Below are 23507 nucleotides of genomic sequence, written 5' to 3' on the forward strand. Positions count from 1 at the left end.
ACTCACTGAACTCCACGTTGAATTAAGAGCAACGGGATGCCACAACGCTGCCGCGACTCTCCTGAAACGTTTGAACCTATTACCGTCAACGTTAATGCAGTGCCACCATCCACTCGTTATGCCCCAGATACTCATCTAACTGGCAATTGGCTTGGGCCTCTCTGTAACGCTCAGCAGAGCAGAGCACAGTACCATACTACCCTGAGAGACTACTGAGGAGGGAGCGGCAGCACAGCCCGACCAGATTACATAAAATGGGAAAGCAGTGTCAGAGGGGGGAGAGGGGTGCAGAGAGAGATGGATGGAGCGAGAGAGACAGAGGGAGAGAGTGAGAGATAAGGCAGTAAGTGTCGAGAGAGAGTAGGAGAGAAACAGAAAGCCACAGAGAGAGCAAGATGTAAAGAGAGAGAGAGAGATGAGATTGCAGGTGGAGTAACTTGACATGACAGACATCAAGCCTTACATAGCTGCTGTTTCACTGTAAGGGGATGGGTGTTTGGTTGGTTTCAGGCAGGAGAGGCATCCAAGTGCTTTTAGCTGTCCTCATGAGATTGAGTGTACTTCCAATTATTATAATTCATGTATTAGTTGTAAGCTGCTGAATAGGAGATGGAGATAGCTTGGCTTTGAGGGCAAAATGAGGTCCTGGGGATCATATTCCTCAGTGGACATGTTCCATGAAATGCAGCATTGCCTCACTCCATGTCTAGTCTCTGTAGTGTTGCATGGTACTTCCCTCAATGGCACGTCAATGGATGGAGGAATGTAACAAGCTGCCAAAAATGTACTTTACATGTATTGTTTGCATGACGGAGTTTCTAACGTGAGTGAGTGAGGGACTGAGTGTGCGTTTGTGTGCGTATCAGTCGTGTCAAAGGCTCACTTACTATTTGCCTGAAGGACCTCGACTAGAAAACGCCACACACACACACGCGCGCCTTGCCTTCAGTGGGGAATTAGCATACAGAATTTCAACCGCCATGCTCCATTTATTTGAGCCCATCTCTTTTGCCATCATCCCGTAATTGAAAGTTGTATTGAGTTGAAGGAGATAATGGCTGTAAATGTGTTAACCGCCAAGATATGTGCTGGTGTAAAACCATAGAGAGAAATAAAGGACAAGTATGACATGCCTTCCACTTCAGTAATGGTTATGTCAAGTAATGAACACCACCATTAGATGACACACATAAGTAATACCAGTACGTTACCCTCGTATCACAAACGTTTGAGTGCAATGTAACACTGGCTACTTCATTAATAAGCGCTAATACACGAGACAGCGTTAGTCTCCCATCATGTGTTCTTTAGCTGACATCTCCATTGCATTTATCATGACATTTATCATAATATGTGTGGACGCGAACCATGCAAATGAAACCTTAGTAGTTCCGCTGGAAGATTGGAAAGGATTACTGTCTGTGAATGATGTCACCAAAGATGTCTATTGTCTAGTCCTACATGATTGAAGTCACCACTCATTCGCACATCACATGGCAGTAACATCATCGACTGTAGCTTTCGCAATGACCCGGCCATGATACTGGGTTGTTTATCATTGTTTATGCTGAGGCCTCTACCTTCGACTGCTATGCAGTCCTTGCAGAATCCCCTTATGTGCTTCACCCCGGCTCAAAGAGAAAACACAAGATGGATGGATCCCAAGGAACCCCTTGGCCTCCAAATAAGCTGTAATGTAATTCCAGTTCTTCTGTGATTTCCTCTATGACCATGCACTGTGGAACAATCAGCAAGTCTCAGTGAGAAGTGGTGCCAAGTTTCAAATATCCCAAAGGCGGCTAAAACGAGTGACCTCGGGTTTACACCGTTCAGAACGTTGCAGGGGGACCGCCCTCTGAAAGTTGAGGATTTTCATTTCTTGTCTGAGGGATTGTTAAAAGCAACCAAAATATTTTATAATTTCAGAACCAAATAACCCTGAGGGCACTCCCAGGTGGGTCGGCAGAATGCGGATGTTTCCGGTTTTAAGGGATACAGTATTTAAAACCTAACTTCTGTTTTCCCTGAAAAAAACAGACGTGGGACTCCGCTTGGTGAAGGTAGGCAAAGTGACCTCCTCTACACTGATCCTCAAGACAGCGGCCCCACGAGGATGCTTCCTCAGTGCCCTCCTATACTCCAGGTATACCCACAACTGCGTGACCTCACACAGTTCCAACTCTATCATCAAATTCGCTGATGAAACACCAGTAGTAGGCCTGATTACCAACAACGACAAGACAGCCTACAGAGAGGAAGAAGGCACTCTGACTGCATGGTGCCAGGTAAACAACATTTCCCTCAACATCAACAAAACAAAGGAGCTGATTGTGGACTTCAGGAGGAACCAGACTGGGCACGCCCCATCCTCATCAACGATGCCGCCATGGTGACAGTCAAAAACGTCAAGCTCCTCGGCGTACACATCTCTGAGGAGCTGAAATGGTCAAACCACATAGACACCGTGGTGAAGAAGGCACGACAGTGACTCTTCAACCTCAGGACGATGAATAAATGTGGCCTATCGTCGGGATGCATCACAGTCTGGTAGGGCAACTACACCGCCGCGAACTGCAAAGCTCTACAGAGGGAGGTACGCTCAACCGAACGCACCATTGGGTGCACACTGCCTGCCCTCCAGGACACTTACAACACCAGGTGTCGCAGGAAGGCCAAGAAGATTATCAAGGACCTCAGCCACCCGAGACATGGCCTGTTCTCCCCACTTCCATCACCGCCAATAGCTTCTACCCCCAGACCACTAGGCGGCTACCTGCTACCCGTGCCCCCCCCCCAGAATTCCTACACATTTAGTTTTTTGCACTAGCACTAAACACCAGACTCAAATAAACAACTAAAACAACTACTCATCAAGCTTTGATCATTTGAATCAGCTGTGTAGTGTTAAGGGAAAGAAAATAAACGTGGGGGCCCGAGGACCGAGTTTGGGAAACGCTGCAAAAGACTATAAATAGCTGAACATATTAAGAGAGAAAATGTTGTTTATTTCAAGCCTTGGATTCAAGATCCAAAAGATTTTGATCCACAAAGCAACATATCGATATGCATATAGAAGTGTTTGTTATGAGCCACAGCTGCGATTGTCACATTAATTCATTTGATTTGCAGCACTGGAGATATTTTCCCTCAATGTCTACCCACCAATATACTCCGTTCCACTTTTTTTGAGGCAGCTTTCAGGAAAAAGGGAGAAGGACTCAGGCATGCTTTCTGAAGTCTGTCTGGACAGACAATTGCCTAGTCATGTTTTGCGGCGATACCCCACTGAGGGAAGGATCTGAGAAAATAATCTCAAACCTTTGAAGTCTCTCCTTCCCTCTTGTGAATTCCATAGCCTCTACCATCCAAATCACAAGGCAAAGAGTAAGCACCACCAAAGAGGCAGGATTACATCCTGAAACCCCCAGTCTGTCGACATAGCTGGCTCTGCTGAACCAAGCCCAAATGCTCTGTGAGTGTGAGTGTACGTGCGTGCGTGCGTTGGGAAGTACAACAATACATACACACAGCAGGGGGGTTGGAGATTGGACACATCTTGTACAGTATGTCCCCTGTCCCTCCCATCTTCTAATTTAATCATTCAAACATACCTTCTCTATTCACATTGGTCAAATACAAATAGAAGTTCCGGCAGAGCGGATTCACGACACCAGCCATCTTAGAAATCCACTTTGGCCACGGATAAACCAGCAGTGATAATGAGGAATAATGAAGCTGTTGTGAGCTTCATCAGAGAAAGAAAAAATCGCTCCTAATCTCTTGGCTGGTCCTCAGAGGCTTCTGCTTCCTGGTGTGGATTAACATCACAATAGCGCAGCAGCCAACTGAAGAAACATTCATGAACCCTCATGAATTGTGGTACACTGTATATTATGACACAAAACGTAATTATCAGAGACGCTACAATGAAAGAGGATGTGTGTGTGTGTGTGTGTGTGTGTGTGTGTGTGTGTGTGTGTGTGTGTGTGTGTGTGTGTGTGTGTGTGTGTGTGTGTGTGTGTGTGTGTGTGTGTGTGTGTGTGTGTGTGTGTGTGTGTGTGTGTGTACCAAAATAGTAGAGGAACTCTCCCAGCACAAAATCAAAGACCATCAATATGCAACTGAGACAGCGGTTCTTTCTCAATTCTGATATCTCTGCCAGTGTTGGCTGAAGAGGCTCCAGGTCACCACAGGGTCAGACCAAAAATATTTGTTTAGCAGTCTTGTTTGCCATACACTAATTTGCAGAAATAACTAATTAGATCTGAAGGGAAAATGTACTAATCCCATAGTGCCATGATATTAGGCTCTGCAGTAAGCAGTGTTATCGCAATGCTGAAATGAAAGTAATGATTTGGAAATATCATGAAACACAACCACCAACAGCCAACCTTCTTGTTCGTGAATAAATCCAAGTATGTTGGATTGGTTGTTTCTCCAAGTTATGGTTGATACTTCTGATATCCATCAGAAGCAGTGATGTAAAGCATTTAAGTAAAAATACTTTAATGTACTACTTAAGTCGTTTTTTGGGGTGTCTGTACTTTACTATTTATACTTTTGACAACATTTATTTTTACCTCACAACATTCCTAAAGAAAATAATATACTTTTTACTCCATGCATTTTCCCTGACACCCAATAGAACTCGTTACATTTTGAATGCTTAGCAGGACAAGAAAATTGTATAATTCACATACTTACCTAGAGAACATCCCTGGTCATCCCTACTGCCTCTGATTTGGCGGACTCATTAAACACACATTCTTTGTTTGTAAATTATGTCTGAGGGTTGGAGTGTGCCCCTGGCTATCAGTAAATAAATTAAAAACAAGAAAACGCTGCCGTCTGTTTTGCTAATATAAGGAATTATTTGTCATGTATACTTTTACTTAAGTATATTTTAGCAATTACATTTACTTTTGATACTTAAGTATATTTAAAACCAAATACTTTTAGACTTTTACTCAAGTAGTATTTTACTGGGTGACTTTCACTTTTACTTGAGTCATTTTCTATTAAGGTATCTTTACTTTTACTCAAGTATGATAATTACTGTAGGTACATTTCCCACCACTGATCAGAAGAAACACTCCTAACGTATGCCACCATAATGTATGTGGGAGGACATGTTAGACCACAAAATACAGAAGTTATTCACGATGTTGAGAAACATTCACACAAAAAGGTTATAGGCGTCTTGAAATCATTCAATTATACATTATACTTCTACTCTGTCATGAGGTTATAAATGAGGTGCAGTCACTTCAGTGAGACATTTAATGTACTGATATGTCTCATATTTAATCAAGATACAGTATATGTGGTGCTGTGTTTATAACAAACTAGTATTTCTCGCTTCCGTTTGCAACAATCTAGGATTTTGGTTCATAATACTTTTCCCCATATCTGACCTCAGTGACAAGTCCCCATTCCATGAAGGAGAGCTATTGCGACATAGGTGTCGTTTGTATCACCTTACCCCAATCTTAATCTTCTGGTACATCTGTTGTCTGCAGCTGTTGGTGTAAATATCATAAAATATTACCTCATCTACCAAGAGGTGAAAGAATGATGTACATTATGCAAAATGCTCTGTGTCTTTTTCCCAGTCACATAGAACCCCAAAAAGCCTAGCAATGTCCGATCCCATAGCCATCACAGGGGGCCTGTAATGTCTGTCTCCTGACTGCACAGGTACCACCATTTCCATACATCTATGCCAGTCAATATTGGCTATGCCGAGGACCAGTGGGAGCTAGTTGATAGCCCCATTCTTTAGCCACAGACTGGGTCTCATTGTGAGCTAGACTCATTAGGCTCTCTCAGGTGCACTGTTAAAATAACAATCTCCAAATAGATTTCCCTGGAAGCCCCTTTCTCACATCCGAGAATTCCACAGGGAACGAGACACCCTTTTATGTTTTAAAATAATTACCAATGTAGTTTGAACATGCAATTGAGTTTACCCCTTATTTTGTTTGCACTCCATGTGCCCCAATATGACACAGGGTTGAATTTGTTTGATTGAATGATTGCATTTATTTAGCCCAATGCCGGCATTATGGGCAGGCCTTAAGGGGTCTGGCACGCCCTACCGTACCTCCTTGTCTGGTCAAAAAATAGTATATTGCATGTCATACTATTTTTGGCCAGACAGCATCAGATACATGGGCTACATATAGTAAGACAGAGGGGCGCTGTTTAGCTCACTCAAAAGTTTTGTAGTTGTTGATGTTGATGTAGTTTCTGCCACTTGCGAATTGAAGGAAAGTTGGCGGGTTTCGATGATAGAATTATTTTGGACGAACGTGGGAAGGTAACTTACTTTTTGAAGTGGTTTGTTTGACAATCAAATGAAAACAATGACTGGTTGTGTTCATGCCACATTTAAAAGTCTAAGCCGTGGGGGGGGTTCTAAGCTGACATATGGAAATGTTTTAAGATGGTCATACTATGGATCATTTAGGTATTTGATTTTGAATTGTTACTAATATAGCCCAGATAATCGCATTGAATAACACATTCATAAACGGCCAAAAAGACAGTCAAAACCAGGTTTTGAAGTGTTTGACGGGGGGTCAAACACTTCAAAACCTGGTTTTGACTGTCTTTTTGGCCTCACCCAGTATTGTACATCCCCTTGATGTCCAGGTGCCTTGAGCATTGCACCTAATGTCATCCCACAACCCTAACTCCACGATTCCACATTCCATGTTCCTGAATGGGTGGGTCCATCTCCATGCACCTACTGTAATATCCTCCTTGTTTGTTCATAATGGTCAGTGTACAGTATGTGGCGCACAATAATTGTTTTACCTGCACAGTTTGCACGTGGGAGTCTGTAGCACTTCCTGGATGGCAGCAGCACAAACTCTGCGTCGAGCTCATGGAAGGAGTCCTTTGGAGGTCCCGTAAAAATAATGTTTCCCCTACGGAAATCAAATGCCTTTCCAGCTGATTTGTTCTGGCATCGGCCCTGGTTTAGTCTATGGCGCAACTACATTAATTCCACATGAATCAAACATGTGAGCATATTTTATGATTTTGAATATCTGGATATTTATATTTTTCACATGTCAACAGGCAGTTCTTCATGAAACATCATATAACTGTAAATTTAGTCTGGGGTTGTATGAGATCTGTAGGAATTTAAGTGGTCACTTGTTATTTGATTTGTTACGCAGTGACAGACAAGTCTACGGCACCAAATACAACTTCGAGACTCATGTGGCAGCAAGTTGTCTTTCCAATCATAGTTGTGAATTCAACCCCAATATCCCTGAGCATGCACACAACCAATGCAAAAGAACAGACATTCTCCACAAAGTATAACACAGGCAGCATCTAGGGAAAAGTTTTCAGAGTGAGGCCATATAGTGGGGCTATATTTACGATTGGATTGTTTATGTAATGTTATTCAGATCATACCAATGTGTGTAGCTTCATTTGGAATGTGTCCCAGAAAAAAGGTTCCACTGTGTGCACTCCCCAAAACCTTCCCCTCAGAAAGAAGGGCTTGCTGTCAGACAACTTGGCCAGGATTTGGGAGATGAACAGCAATGCCTCCACTCTGAGCCCGGTCAAACAAAGGCTTATTTGAGCATGGAGGGGTGGCTTTGAGGCTGGCCCTGGCTCTCCATATTTTGGCTGCGTTAGGGCTAACATCAACCACGCTCTGCACACCAACATGCACACACACACACACACACACACACACACACACACACACACACACACACACACACACACACACACACACACACACACACACACACACACACACACACACACACACACACACACACACACACACACACACACACACACACATTTGAACCCTCTTTTGAACACGTTTTCCTCTAGCTGACATTTTCAGTGAACTCAATGTGGTATTGATATGAGTTACAGATGTACTTATCCGATTCCAATGAAACTATTGCATTTCATAAGTCCTATAAGGATGAATATGATATAAGTGCATGTCTTTGAGGGAAAGCTCCATTGAGGGAAAATATATAATTGAACGTCTCCATTGCTTACAGCCTTCGTGTGGTTCAGTTATTGTTGGCATGTTCCCTATAATGAATTATGCATTGATCCTTGAAGATTACTGATTGCATATAATGTAGAATGTCAGGTAAATACATTTCCTGCTTGATCCGCATCACCCGTAATCGTCCCCGTGTGTCTCTAGGCAGGGATACAAGTGATGTTCATTAAGGAAACTTCATCCATATGCAGTGAGCTGGTTGACTCGTCCATTAGTTTTACATGCATATTTTGTGCGAGATAGAATGCGGCAGCATCCAAAAGAAACGCTAGCCTGCATCTGCGTAGATATCTCTCTCTCTCTCCCTCTCTCTCTCTCTCTCTCTCCCTTGTAATCTTAGGCTAGACAGGTACCTTTATATTTCAAACTACCACAGGAGGAGAGGGATAGTTAAAGAGAGACACCTCCACATGACTCTCTACCGCCACATCTGAATAGACACAATTTTCAATCAATCAGAATCAATGACAAGCTGTGGCGACTGTGATTGGACAGATCTCTGTGGTTTGAGAGAGGATAAGTGGTGGTGCCTCCCACCCCTGCTCTGCAGAACTCTAGTCCCTTGGCAAACTGTATGTCTAGACATTCGATACAAACATGGCTGTGTGAGTGATGGGTTCGCCCATGGAAATGATTGAGAGGCTGGGGAGTTTTTATACTCCGGGAAGGCCACAATTGAGGGATAAGCTCCAAGACAGATGCAGACAGAAGGAAAGATACAGTTAGCAGCAGTGGAATCCTGGCTCCAATTCATAATATCTCAATATTTGTTTTCCTCTTTCCAGGAGACTAAAATTATTCCTGTCTTGACAGTCATCCTTCACTTTTTCATTTTGGAAAGAAACAAATATAATGTTCAAGCTGGTACCAAATCTCCCTCGGTCCTAGTCTCTTTTCTCCATGACCACCAATCTGCGAGGGCTTGATGAAGTATGATGTACATGGTTGAAACTTACTCAAGACTCCTTTAACCTTGAGGTAAAGTTGTAAGGTGAGGCAATGTAAAAATGCAAGAATGAGGTAACATCTCTCCAGAATGCAAAGTGCCATTTTTATGTTGTGCTGCGACCACCAATCAGAGATCACTTCTAGGGAGATCAGCATGTTTGAAACCTGCACAACAACCGCTTCTTTCACTCTTCAAAGGCTAAGATGAAAGGGATTGGAGGAAAAAAGACCATGCAAGAGTCAAGGGTGTGTCAAGGCTTTCCACTTGGAATGCAAAATGCTATTTCCTTCAGAATATTATTTATTTATTTTACATGAAACTATACAAGAGAAGCTGATGTTGACTTCCCCCTATTGACATGGTCCTGGCATGGCGAGATGGAGTCTGACAAGCAAAATGCTCTCTCCAGATGGCTGGGTAGTGAGCAACGGTCACCAAAGGTCAGAGTGCTGCTGATTTAATCCCTGTCTGATATCTCAGTTCACCCGGTCTCAAATAACTCCACTGGACCTCTCTTAAATGGAAGAGATAAATTTTAGTCTGAGCTTGGCACTGACTCTTGTTTGATGATGTGGGCAAGCGATTGTCGACACTAGTATGATTAGTTAAAGAATAGACTAGATTGGAATAGGGGAGAATATAACATAATTGAATCCAATAGAATCAATATATATAATTAATTATATCATATAATTTAGTTGTCCAGTGGAAATGTGACTTTTGCATTACCTTCATATGACAAAATAGGTTTCCGAGCTGAATATGCAAATTAATATAATTTTCTCTCCATAGAAACAAGGAGCGGCTTTATTTGCATCGATGTACAATCTACGCTCACTCTGATGATCACCTGGAGTGGTGATGCGAGGCAGCCTATTGGTTATCATTATACTGCATTGGTTCTCATCTATCCTCTGACTGAAATATGCACAGAGATATTCGGCGGGATTATTTTAACAGAAAGCCAAAACTACTCTGTTAAGAAGATGAACGGCCGAGCCTACTGATTAAGCTTCCTTTGGGGCCTGTGGCAAAGCATTAAATGATGCATATGTTCTCATTCCTTTCTGACTCAACTAGAGAAGAATTCCAAGCACTTCCATGACCAAATTGAACACAGGAGCACAATGTGGATTTCGTTTTATGCAACAGAAATCATGCTGAGTAACATTCCAAGGATTAGATTTCAGATTGAACTAAAATTATACTTTTTTTTGTTGTCTTGATGAGGGACGGAAAAATTCATTTATGCTGTGTGCCACAAGTATGAATCCAAGGTAATCTGTGTGGTTGCCTAGAAAAATGATTATGGTGTGACATAACATTGTCATGGATATTCTCAATTGGTTCAATGTCATGTAACATGAACAGTGAGGTAAATCATAGGGTGTTTCAAAATATGCGTACTGGCGCGTTCAACACTCTCATGTTCCGAGTTCGTTCACCGAGGACATTGTCTTGAGTACATTCTTGTGAGGACAAGTGTGGAGAATGCATGAAATGTTACATTTGAGAAGCACTCACACTCTGTGCTATTGTATCTTGGACCAATAAAGAAGAAACAAGAAAAATACATAAATCAAACGCAAACAGTTAACTTCATAGCTATCAGCTAGCTATAAGTGAGTTGAATTACCCAGCGGGAAAAAATACATGTTTAAATATACTTAAATCATACTTCATTAATAAATTTTTATCGATTTGAATATGTTTTTGCTAATCCAAATTGGAACCATTTTAAATACATTTAATGCATTTAGCATACACGTTATTAGCATATAAGTATATGAAATACACTAATCTAAATTGGGATTTTTATTCTTAGTATATTAGAGCAAAAACAAATAGACTTTGTGTACACCTTAAGTATATTTTAAAGGTTTGGGCACACATACTCATTCAAGGGTTTTTCTTAATTTTTTCTGTGTTCTACATTGTAGTATAATAGTGAAGACATCAAAACTACGAAATAACACATATGGAATCAGGTAGTAACCAAAAAAGTGTATATATTTGAGATTTTAGATTCTTCAAAGAGCCACACTTTGCCTTGATGACAGCTTTGCACACTCTTGGCATTATCTCAACCAGCTTCATGGGGTAGTCACCTGGAATGCATTTCAATTAATAGGTGTGCCTTGTTAAAAGTTCATTTGTGGAATTTATTTCCTTCTTAATGTGTTTGAGCCACTCAGTTGTGTTGTGACAAGGTAGGGGTGGTATACAGAAGATCGCCATACTTGGTAAAATACCAAATCCCTATTATGGCAAGAAAAGCTTAAATAAGCAAAGAAAAATGACTGTCCATTGTTACTTTAAGACATGAAGGTCAGTCAATCCAATTCAAGAACTTTGAAAGTTTCTTCAAGTGCAGTTGCAAAAACCATTAACCACTATGATGAAACTGGCTCTCATGAGGACTGGCACAGGAAAGGAAGACCCAGAGTTAACTCTGCTGCAGAGGATAAATTCATTAGACTTCCCAGCCTCAGAAATTGCAGCCCAAATTAATATTTCACAGAGTTCAAGTAACAGACACATCTCAACATCACCTGTTTAGTGGAGACTGCGTGAATCAGGCCTTCATGGTAAAATTGCTGAAAAGAAACCACTACTAAAGGACACCAATAACAAGAAGAGGCTTGCTTGGGCCAAGAAACACAAGCAATGGACATTAGACCAGTAGAAATCTGTCATTTGGTCTGATGAGTCCAAATTTGAGATTTTCGGTTCCAACCACCGTGTCTTTGTGAGACGCAGAGTAGGTGAACGGATGATCTCTGCATGTGTGGTTCTCACCATGAAGCATGGAGGAGGAGGTATGACAGTGTGGGGGTGCTTTGCTAGTGACAGTCTGTGATTTATTTAGAATTTAAGGCGCACTTAACCAGCATAGCTACCATAGCATTCTGCAGTGATACGCCATCCCATCTTGTTTACGCTTAGTGGGACTATCATTTGTTTTTCAACAGGACAATGATTCAACACACCCCAGGCTGTGTAAGGGCTATTTGACCAAGGAGTGTGATGTAGTGCTGCATCAGATGACCTGGCCTTCAGAATCACCCGACCTCAACCCAATTGAGATGGTGTGGGATGAGTTGGACCGCAGAGTGAAGGAAAATCAGCCAACAAGTGCTCAGCATACATGGGAACTCCTTCAAGACTGTTGTAAAAGCATTCCTCATGAAGCTGGTTGAGAGAATGCCAAGAGTGTGCAAAGCTGTCATCAAGGCAATGTGTGGCTACTTTGAAGAATCTAAAATCTATTTTTATTTGTTTAGCACTTTTTTGGTTAATACATGATTCCATATATGTTATTTCAGAGTTTTGATGTATTCACTATTATTCTACAATGTAGAAAATAGTAACAAATTAAGAAAAACCCTATAATGACTAGATGTGTCCAGACTTTTGACTGGTACTGTATATCTTCAAGAACAATTTAGCACAATGTGTTAATTTGAACTTTGTCTCCATAACCAGAAAGTTACGTCAAGTGTCAATCATGTTGCTCTGTTTAGAACGTCTCAGTTCATTCTTTGAACCATTAAACAATGATTTATATAGGCAATATTCAAATTGACCTATTTACAGAATGATTGACACAAGGCCACGGTGCCAGAATAGCTACATAACATACCACTAAATTGTTTTCATCTTAGCGTTTCTACAGGAAAAACATTCATTGTTCCGACTTGTATAGGCTGCCTGACAGGCTATTCAGATTGCCCAACTCCGCCACAAAAGGATGGCTTCTTCCAGGGACTATCTGTTTTTACAATGGAGTGTGAGAATGCAATCATCACGGTCGTTTCAAATGGAGGGAAAACAATTTAGGAGAGAAGCAGCACTGCGCCTGGCATGTTTATGGAGCTCTCCAACTGCAGACGAGGAGAGAGTATACCCCCACCGCCACCTCCGGCGCCGTGTAACCCCACCATGTCATTTCCTCAAGACTCGCTGACATCATCAGCGCTCCCTCCCCTCTCCACCATTTAATGAATCTGTCTTACTCCCCTTTATATTAGGCGCGGGAGCCACCCTTCGAGATTGATAGTAGCTCGTTGTGTTTCCCCCCCCCCCATTTGTTGTGGCCTCCCTTGCGATAGACACTGGCTGTAATAAACTAAATGAGCTTGGGAAATGGCGAGCCTCGAGGTGATATTTCACCAGCCCACGATGCTGAGCGAGATGTTGTTGTTTGTGCTCAGACAATACAGAGATAGACCTACTGTATATGCAGCGACACTACAATAACCTGGGATTTCTGGAGCCATTTCCAATGAAAGAGCATACATTATACTGTATGTTATTAAGTAGCAGAGGAGAAAAGAGCAAGGTTGGTTGGCTGAACAACCTGCGCTGAACAACGAACTGACTCGTTGTAAATCAAGGGGAAAACCGAAGTGAGCAAGGCTCTAAGTGGCTGCAGTTATATAATGAAACAATATTTATGTTCCTTTTCAATATTTGCCAGTGGCCCTTCAGCCAGCATTTTTACTCTAAGCTTCTGGTAAACTGAGACAATTTATTACTGAGCTGACTTTTATTGTCCTTCAATTGAATGCCTCTGGGACTACTGGAGACTTAAGTGAGAGAGTGCCAACCACAAAGATCGACTCCAGCTTTTATATTTTTCATTTGTTGTCTTTCTTCCTGTGGCAAAAACGTATTTTTTTCTTAATTCCCTGTCTGATGATTCTCCAGTAAACAACCATATTAATTCACAAAAATGACAATTCATGAAGCTTGAAACGTAGCTATTGTAATGCAGATCTTCTACTTTGTGATTGTTGCTGGGAGGCCTTATATCAGGGTTCTGTGCACATTTCGTTTTTTTCCCTAACACTACACAGCCGATTCAAATAATGAACTCATCAAGCTTTGAGTATTTGAATCAGCTGTGTAGCGCTAGGGCACAAAACAAAATGTGCACCACTTGGGGTCCCAAGGACTGATTTTGAGAAACGCTGCACTATGTTGTCTATGTTTCAAACACTTCCTGTCTCTGGAGGAAGTCCTGCAGTGTTTTGTTTCATAGAGAATGATAAAGGAGTCTAGATTGATATATCCCATTTCGGCAGTGACAATGCCATTGTGGGCTTCCACCATTTTAAAGTAGTCAACTGGGTTTAGCTTCCTATGGGTTAAGGGAGGATTATATAATTTCATCCAGGTTAAAGGAGAGATCAACCAATGAATTATAGTTGTGGGAGAATATTCCATAACTGCAGGTGGCAGTAAATTGCCAACCTTGGTTTTTATACCTGATCAAACAACACACTCCAGGTGGCAGTATGCACTAGAGGTCGACCGATTATGATTTTTCAACGCCGATACCGATACCGATTATTGGAGGACCAAAAAAGCCGATACCGATTAATCGGCCAATTTTTTATTTATTTGTAATAATGACAATTACAACAATACTGAATGAACACTTATTTTAACTTAATATAATACATCAATAAAATCAATTTAGCCTCAAATAAATAATGAAACATCTTCAATTTGGGTTAAAAAATTCAAAAACAAAGTGTTGGAGAAGAAAGTAAAAGTGCAATATGTGCCATGTAAGAAAGCTAACGTTTAAGTTCCTTGCTCAGAACATGAGAACATATGAAAGCTGGTGGTTCCTTTTAACATGAGTCTTCAATATTCCCATGTAAGAAGTTTTAGGTTGTAGTTATTATAGGAATTATAGGACTATTTCTCTCTGTACTATTTGTATTTCATTAACCTTTGACTATTGGATGTTCTTATAGGCACTTTAGTATTGCCAGTGTAACAGTATAGCTTCCGTCCCTCTCCTCGCACCTACCTGGGCTCGAACCAGGAACACAACAACAACAGCCACCCTCGAAGCAGCGTTACCCATCGCTCCACAAATGCCGTGGCCCTTGCAGAGCAAGGGGAACAACCACTCCAAGTCTCAGAGTGAGTGACGTTTGACACGCTATTAGTGCGCACCCCGCTAACTAGCTAGCCATTTCACATCGGTTACACCAGCCTCATCTCAGGAGTTGATAGGCTTGAAGTCATAAACAGCAGAGCTGCTGGCAAAACGCACGAAAGTGCTGTTTGAATGAATGCTTACGAGCCTGCTGGTGCCTACCATCGCTCAGTCAGACTGCTCTATCAAATCATAGACTTAATTATAACATAATAACACACAGAAATACGAGCCTTAGGTCATTAATATGGTCGAATCCGGAAACTATCATCTCGAAAACAAGACGTTTATTCTTTCAGTGAAATGCGGAACCGTTCCGTATTTTATCTAATGGGTGGCATCCCCAAGTCTAAATGTTCCTGTTACATTGCACAATCTTCAATGTTATGTCATAATTACGTAAAATTCTGGCAAATTAGGCGGCCCAAACTGTTGCATATAAACTGACTCTGCTTGCAATGAACGCAAGAGAAGTGACACAATTTCATCTGGTTAATATTGCCTGCTAACCTGGATTTCTTTTAGCTAAATATGCAGGTTTAAAAATATATACTTCTGTGTATTGATTTTAAGAAAGGTATTGATGCTTATGGTTAGGTACACATTGGAGCAACGATACGCACCGCATTGATTATATACAACGCAGGACACGCTAGATAAACTAGTAATATCATCAACCATGTGTAGTTAACTAGTGATTATGATGGATTGATTGTTTTTTATAAGATAAGTTTAATGCTAGCTAGCAACTTACCTTGGCTTACTGCATTCCGTAACAGGCAGGCTCCTCGTGGAGTGCAATGTAATCAGGTGGTTAGAGCGTTGGACTAGTTAACTGTGAGGTTGCAAGATTGAATCCCCCGAGCTGACAAGGTAAAAATCTGTTGTTCTGCCCCTGAACGAGGCAGTTAACCCACCGTTCCTAGGCCGTCATTGAAAATAAGAATGTGTTCTTAACTGACTTGCCTAGATAAAGATTAAATAAAGGTGTACATTTTTTTTTTGCCAAATCGGTGTCCAAAAATACTGATTTCCGATTGTTATGAAAACTTGAAATCGGCCCTAATTAATCAGCCATTCCGATTAATCGGTCGACCTCTAGTATGCACCCTTTCAGATTTTCTTACCAACTCATAGAAGTAGTTGGCCTCAATGGCGCTGCCCATGCACTCACAGACGCTATAATGAAGATGCAAGTAAAAAGTAACCTGCAAGTAAGAAGTAACCTTCAAGTATGCATTTCTTTGGACGGTGTATACAATGTACATCCTGTACATACTGTATGACTAATAAAACTTGAAACTTGAATAATGGGACAGATATATCCTCTATTCCATCTGTCATGACGTTGGCCTGGGGGTAGGTTTATGACAGTCATAAATACCTCTTTCCCCCCTCCCCCGTTCCTCTTCCCTACTGATGTGACATAAGAAAACCCCTTGGTTAACATAGAGATTCTGGGAACATCAGAAGTTGGGGGAAATGAACTATATTCTGGTAATCCGACCAACTGAACATATGCGGTGGTACTTAAGGTATATTATGTCAGTTCGGTTGCCCTCTGACACATTCTCATCAATGATAGAATGACATAAACTCTACTGTGGAAAGTCTAAACGTCAGAGGTATCGGATTCACATGGAATTGTTGTTTAATTCAAATGTTTGAATATGAAATTATTTGTGAAGAGATGAAATGTAATTTTAGCTTCCAAATGAGAGATTTGGGTTTTCATAAGTTTGGCTTCTGCTCAACCAGGGGACCGCCCCTGTGAAGAGACATGGGTTATAAACTTTTCAGACACACCCCTCTCCCTCCACTATAAAAGCCATTGACAAAAATATAACCTCCTGTTCCGGGTACATCCGGATGACGATCCGATGTCAGAATGGTTCAGATAATAACTACAGAACTAAGCCAACATCAGCATGGACTTTGGTTTCAAATGGTATGAACTTTGAACTCGTATTCACTACAGAAGTGATACCTCCTAGCCGTTGAGTTAGCAACAGCTGCTACAAACGCAGGTTAGGAAGGACAGTCAGAGTATCCCGTCTACTACACATCGACGTTACTCCAACGTATCCAGTGACCACCAGAGACATTCTTCAAAGGACAGAGGACTCGGTTTGGCAAGACGGTCTTCCATCTACCACCAACCTACTGAAGCGCAGCTCAGAGTAAATATTTATTGCATTTTCCTTTTCTAAATGGGCGGTAATTTAGAATGCATAAGATACTGTATTTACGATAGTACAGCTTCGCCTATGTTCCAGTCTCCCACTCTTTCACTAAAACTCAGCCCCTTCCCTTTGTGTAACAAGCTGTCATATCTATTCCGCCCGCTAGGGACGTTTTTCTTTATGACGGCAATTTGTGATCAAGTTATGATTTAATTGTGTATGTGTGATTCTGTGTAATTAGCTAGCTATTTAGTAAATAAATAATTAAACCCAATTTTGTATTGCTGATTCAACTTGTTAGCCAGGTTCTTGCAGATAACCAAGGATTTACCACTTTCAGATGAGACTGAATAAAATTACGATTAATGTGACTGCTATGGATGTAAAATATTACTAAATCTTTAAGAGTTTATTCGGAAGATAACAGCTCTATAAATATTCTTCCGTGGTGTCCCTCTCTAGTTAATTATATTTACATGATTAGTTCAATCAGGTAATATTAATTACGGAGAAATTATTTCATAGAATAGCATGTCATAGCAATTCATCTGGCATAGCCAAAGACACGACACACCTCTATGGTTGTATTTTGTTGACCACTTTCCCGGTGTACCTTATTTCCCGAATCTGTCTTAAATCTAAACTTTTCTTACATTTTCTTTGCGCCTGGGGCTCTATAATCCTTTCTAGGGCAACTTTTTCTCTATGTTAGTGTCAGGTTTCGGGTCTGAGGCAACTTCAGCTATGAGGTGTCCCATCTGCATGCTCAGACCATTGTGCAGGATTAAGGATGATGAAACAAGAGGAGGGCTGGCAAGACAAATCCTCCCTGTTTGGCCAAGGTTTCTGATGCCGAGTGACACATCACGCCACTTTGTAGGTATTGCATTTTGTAACTTGGCTCCTCGCATTAGATCATTATTTGGCAGTGACTCCAGGGCCAGGTCCAATAAGAGCTCGGTTTTCTGGGCAGGCTGCGCTTCTCAAAGTCTCTTTCAATAATGTAAATGTCCCTCACCAGCAACTTCACCCTCCCTCTGTCTAATTGTGTCTGGCCCCACTATGTGGTTGTTTTCATTCACAGTGGCAGCTTTCTAGTTGATAGAATGAACGTTTTTGCAGGGGGCAGGTGGATGGTGAATTGATATGGCAGGGGTTGAGATGTTAATCAGTTGACTGATAAGTAAGATGCAGAAGCCAACTTGTTTAGTCAATGCACAAATCGTTTGTTTCTGTGTTTTGCTTCGTTCTCCCTTCAGGTTGTAATGTCTATAAGGAATGGGATACAGACGATTTTGATTAATTAATCACTGTCAACAGGGAGAGGAAATAATTGGTTCTGAATAAATTTGAATGCATAAGGTGATCCCTCAGAAGTAGCTGCTGATGTTGATTGAGATAAGTGTTTTTCTTGAAGAACGTTGGTGGTTGAATTTGGAGACATCGTTGCCATTCTTTGCCACGTGTTTTTGTGAAGACAGCAGTTCATCTCGTTGCATGTGTTTAGACTCCTTTCCCAAATTGAAGGTTCAAACAAATTACATTTGACTTGGCTGTCGTTTCACGGTTTTAAATTAAAAAGTACAGATTGAAGGTTAAGCAAATGACCAATTAAATCCTGGCCTCTCTGCAGTAACCCATGAATACATAACACATGGAGAGAGTAGACACTGAGGAAACTGTGAAATGGTCTCCAGACCAGCAGTCGAGCAGAAGTGGCTAACTCTGAAAGCATCCCATCACCTCATTTGGCATGTCCGTATTGATGCTCGCCAACTGATTGATGTCTGACAGAGGCATTATGACCAGCTGTGGTCATTTCTGAAGCATCAGTACTTCCCGATAGCGCTTGGAGCACACAGCAAGCCTTACCAGGCTTCACTCAATTAGATGGGCCGTCTGTTTTTCTCTCTGTTTGTCACTCAGCTGCACCAGTCCTCTCCCAGATCTAATTTATTCTTTCACCTGGAGTGAAGGTTGCGGATAGCTGGAGAGAGAGTTTTTTTTATTTTTAGGTTTGTTTGTGCCTCTCTTAGCTTCTCTCAGCAACACACCTGCTTCTTAAGTCGCTTTAAAAAGGCTGGAAGTGCCTGGTGCAGTATAGTATAGCTCCACAATAAAGAAATACAACACCCCAAAACCTGTCATCACTTGATGAGGAAAACGAATGCCAAAAGCTGAAACATATTCAACTTCAGAGTACCAGATGAAGGGAAATACCTGTAGACTGAGGCAACCTGTCAAAAACGGTGCCCTCGATTTATAGGAAATATTGTATGACATTAGGTCTATGAGTGGGGAGTGGACACTTTGGGAATTCCACGGACACAAAATTATGCTAAGACTCATATTTTTCACTTTAAAATGTGTCCAACCAAAACCAATGATTTCAAAGTGAAACAAAACATTCAACTATGCACAATGACTACTTTTAACAATTTCCACTGAAGATTTTGCTAAATAAATTTACTTGGAGAGCATTGCAGATGCATAGTTTGGTAACTGAATGACGGTTTATGCTGTTTGTGATGTCATTCTGTTACCAAGCTTTGCATCTGCACTGAATCGGAGTCTCAGCATCACTCTGTTATCGTGGAATTGCCTGTTTGTTACATAGAGACAGAGAAAGAAGGAATCGCTTTCTAAGAAACTCTGTCCTGTTCGGGCCATTTACCTTTCTATTAAACACACCAGGCCAACTCAAGTGGAAAGAGGAGAAATTCCACTGTTTCATTATATCGGACCTCTGTTAAGCAAATTGTTTGCCACTTATCTTACAGCCTGGTTTAGACGTCAAGAACTTCAGCATCTTAGGTCATACCTCTTACTTTTGTTACAGCACTACAATATTGCAGAGTACAGTCTAGTACTGTAGATTCTAGTACCGTACATTCTAGTACAGTACAGTCTAGTACTGTCTCACGGTTGCTACGACCAACCCTTGGTTTCCATGGCAGCACGAGGAACATTCTTCAGTGTGTTCTTATTCGTTGGACTGAGCCTTATCCTTACATCTTACTCGTGTCCCTGAGAAGGTTATGTGAATGTTTGCTGTCAAAATGTCAACTTACACTGCTTTGCCCTCAGAACATGTGTAGGTGCTAAATTGAACTTGTTTTATGGACGCTGTGGTAGATTTCTAAGTTTAGTCATGGAGTACAGCAACAAGCTGAGCCGGCGGTGTACCATCAAAATGGCACCTTCTCAGAAACCGTGATTAAAGGCCTTGTGCAATAAAAAGTGGTGTGCAGGAGTTGAGTCCAAAATATAATTGTGCAAGAACACAGTAAATATAGTTTATTGTTATTGTTTATAAACGTAAGATTTTGCAGCTGAAAGGAAAACGAGTTATCCCAGAAGACTGGTTTCTATTGCTGTGTTGTTACAAGATGACAATGGAGATTGACAGTAATTAAAGAAATGTGAACTTTATCAGAAAAACTGATGTACTATAAGAATAAGATGTCTGAATGATTTCAGGACTTTTTTTTTTTACTCCGGTTGTCATTACCAACTGTACTGCTACCTTCAAAATCCATTGACTACTCTCTCTGTCTAAGGTACATTGTTTATAATATTTTCAATTTCCTCAGTTAAAATGACCCCAATGAGAAACAGCACTTTCACTCTCAACCAAGTGAATACACACATGATAGGGGCAGACCCGTCAGTTCTAACGAGCATCATGTTGAGCTTCAACTCGCCTCAACTCCCCATAAGGCCGCGCTAATGGCGGAGCTATCCATACAATGAGCAGGCTGAAATAATTGGTCCAGCGGGAGTCCTGTTTTGTATGTGTCAGGAGAACCAGCGAGTGATAAAAGAGGAGAAGCATGAGACAAAATTACGTTTAATTATGCAAACATCCCGACCCTCAAAGAAAAAGTCAGAGCAGACCGTTGGAGAAATTATCTTTCCGATAAATGATGATTTGACACGTCGGGAAATAATGGGGTACACTGTGATGAAATGCCATGCGGAGGAAATACGCAGACTCTATTGAAAGTGGTGGGAGTGAGCAAAAATGGAGGGGAAGGTCAAATATTGCCTTTCTTTTATATTAGAATCAACTAGAGACTGAGCAAACTACTGCAGCATTTACAGTTTCATTGTTAAACCTACAGTGCAGAATTACTGCTAGTCTCATTTTAGAGTTCTGTGGTTTGGGGTAACAAGAGCTCCAACTGTATATGCATGGAACGATTTCTCAAATCCAGGACATTCAGCTGTCACTGTTTGGTCATTCTAGTACCTTTAAATGCAGTGTTTCATGTGACTTTAGTCACCTAAGTGTTATTCCATACCCCCCCCCCCCCCCCCCCCCATAAAAACCCAAACTATTCATTCATGTCTCTGACAGATCTTTGAAATTTGCCAATTAAATCGACTGTTCTATGGGTCCCTTTACTATTGCCTGCGGATCCAACCTCAAAAGCAGATATCTCTCAACCCACCCCTCAATCAGACAAACGATCAGAGAAGGGGACTGCTTGGCATAAAAAACTGGAAGATCTGTTAAAAAAGCGTCCGATTAATTCACAAAATTGATACAGTAACGACTCATCATATATTTCCTCCATTTTATTTGATCCTCAAAGTCACAGGACTTGTCATTTCTGTCAGAACAGATACTTATTTGTTCACGGGTGATGTAGTTTAAACACACCAACTTAATGAGAGGAACAGAGAGCGTTGGTTACAGGGAAGTGCAAGCTAATTTAAAAGTGAACTACATGATTGAAAGCAGTGCATGCTTCTTCCCCATGCTGTGTTTGATAGGGGCAGTTGCCAACGGAAATAAGGCAAACCTTTCCATGAATCGAAATGGGACATTGTAGACATTTCAAGTCATTTTTACCCAGAAACAAACCTGAAAGGAACCATCTGAAATGGGACCCAGTGCACAGATTTTTTGCGAACGCTCTGTGAGCGTAGCAAGGCTCTAGCAAGAGAAGGAAGATTTACCAAGACATTGATATAAGATGAAAACCGACAGACGGCAATGCACTGTTTTTAACTAGGGCTCATTATAGAAGGCAGCTCACTCTTTTGCGGAGGGGAAGCTTGTTATGAAGGCACAACCCATGCCAGAGCTTGTTCCTTTTACACTATAACACTGAGAAAAGAAAAATCTTTGACTCATATGTTATGTGGGCTTTAAAGAGCTGTGTGAGACTTTCATTTCTCACCCTTTATGGTTGCAATGATAACGGACTGTGATATAACCAAGCTGTGGTGTTCTTGCCTTCTGTGTGAAGGGGGTATTTTAGATAAGGTTGTTATACTTGCATCCATTAGGATCAAACAGGATTGTCTAATAAGGGGGGTTGTCTACTAAGGTTCCAACCTGGAGTAGATGCAATTCCTTCCTTCCTTCCTTGCTTCCTTCCTTCCTTCCTCCCATCCATTCTTCCATACCCTCATACTATCGATCCAGCAAAACCAGTCAACCAAAGCGTCCTATAGTTCCTCCATATCTGTAATCAAGGAAGACATGAGTAAGGAGGGAAGGGAGTGAAGTATTTGAAGACTATATAGACCAATTGCTATTGCTCATTCTGCTCATTGTCATTCATTCTGCTCTGGGCTACAGTGTCCTCCCTGCTGAATCGGGACCGAGAGCTGAACTGTGACTCTGCTATGCATCGATGCGAGAGAGAAAAAGAAACAGATCATGGTGGGCAACCATCAGGACAGGCTCTCCGATCATATGTTCCTCAGAGTTTCAGCACAGTCAAATAACAATATTCATCGTTGCCCACAGCGGCATTCACTTCAATTGAGGAAACCTTGAAAAATGCTAGAGGAACAAGCTCGAAATGTAGAGCATATTGTGGCATATTGTGCTAAATGACGCATAAAATGTCAGAGCATGTGTCAAAGACACTGTAAAATCATGAGCATGATTGTGTAACTGTCATTGATCACAGTGTCATGTACAAAACGAGTTCAGGCTACACATATGAAAGGGGAAAGGGATGAGTGCCAATTTGAAAACCTTTAAATAATAATGTGTAACTCACTTCCTTTGAATGTTCAGTACAGCCTCCCTTCAAAATTCCTACGAGCCTTCATCAATCACCATGGCGTAGCAGTGCGTCATGACGGATCATCGTTTGATTTTAAGTTGATGTTCTTCGTCGCCACTTTATCTCACAGTGAAGATCCTAGGGTACATAGCTTAACACATCTCATCTTGTTAATTTCGAGTTGCAAGAACAGGTGTTTCCCAGAGGACACTGTTACAAGGATGAAAACAAATGTTGGGCCTACTGTGCCTCGCTGCTTACATTCAGCCCAGATCCCATGATCAATGACTTGTCGGGGAAATATGGTTGTAAGTTGGTCAAAACATGTTACTCGACA

This window comes from Salvelinus alpinus, chromosome 10, assembly GCF_045679555.1.
Source record: "Salvelinus alpinus chromosome 10, SLU_Salpinus.1, whole genome shotgun sequence".
Lineage (NCBI taxonomy): Eukaryota > Metazoa > Chordata > Actinopteri > Salmoniformes > Salmonidae > Salvelinus > Salvelinus alpinus.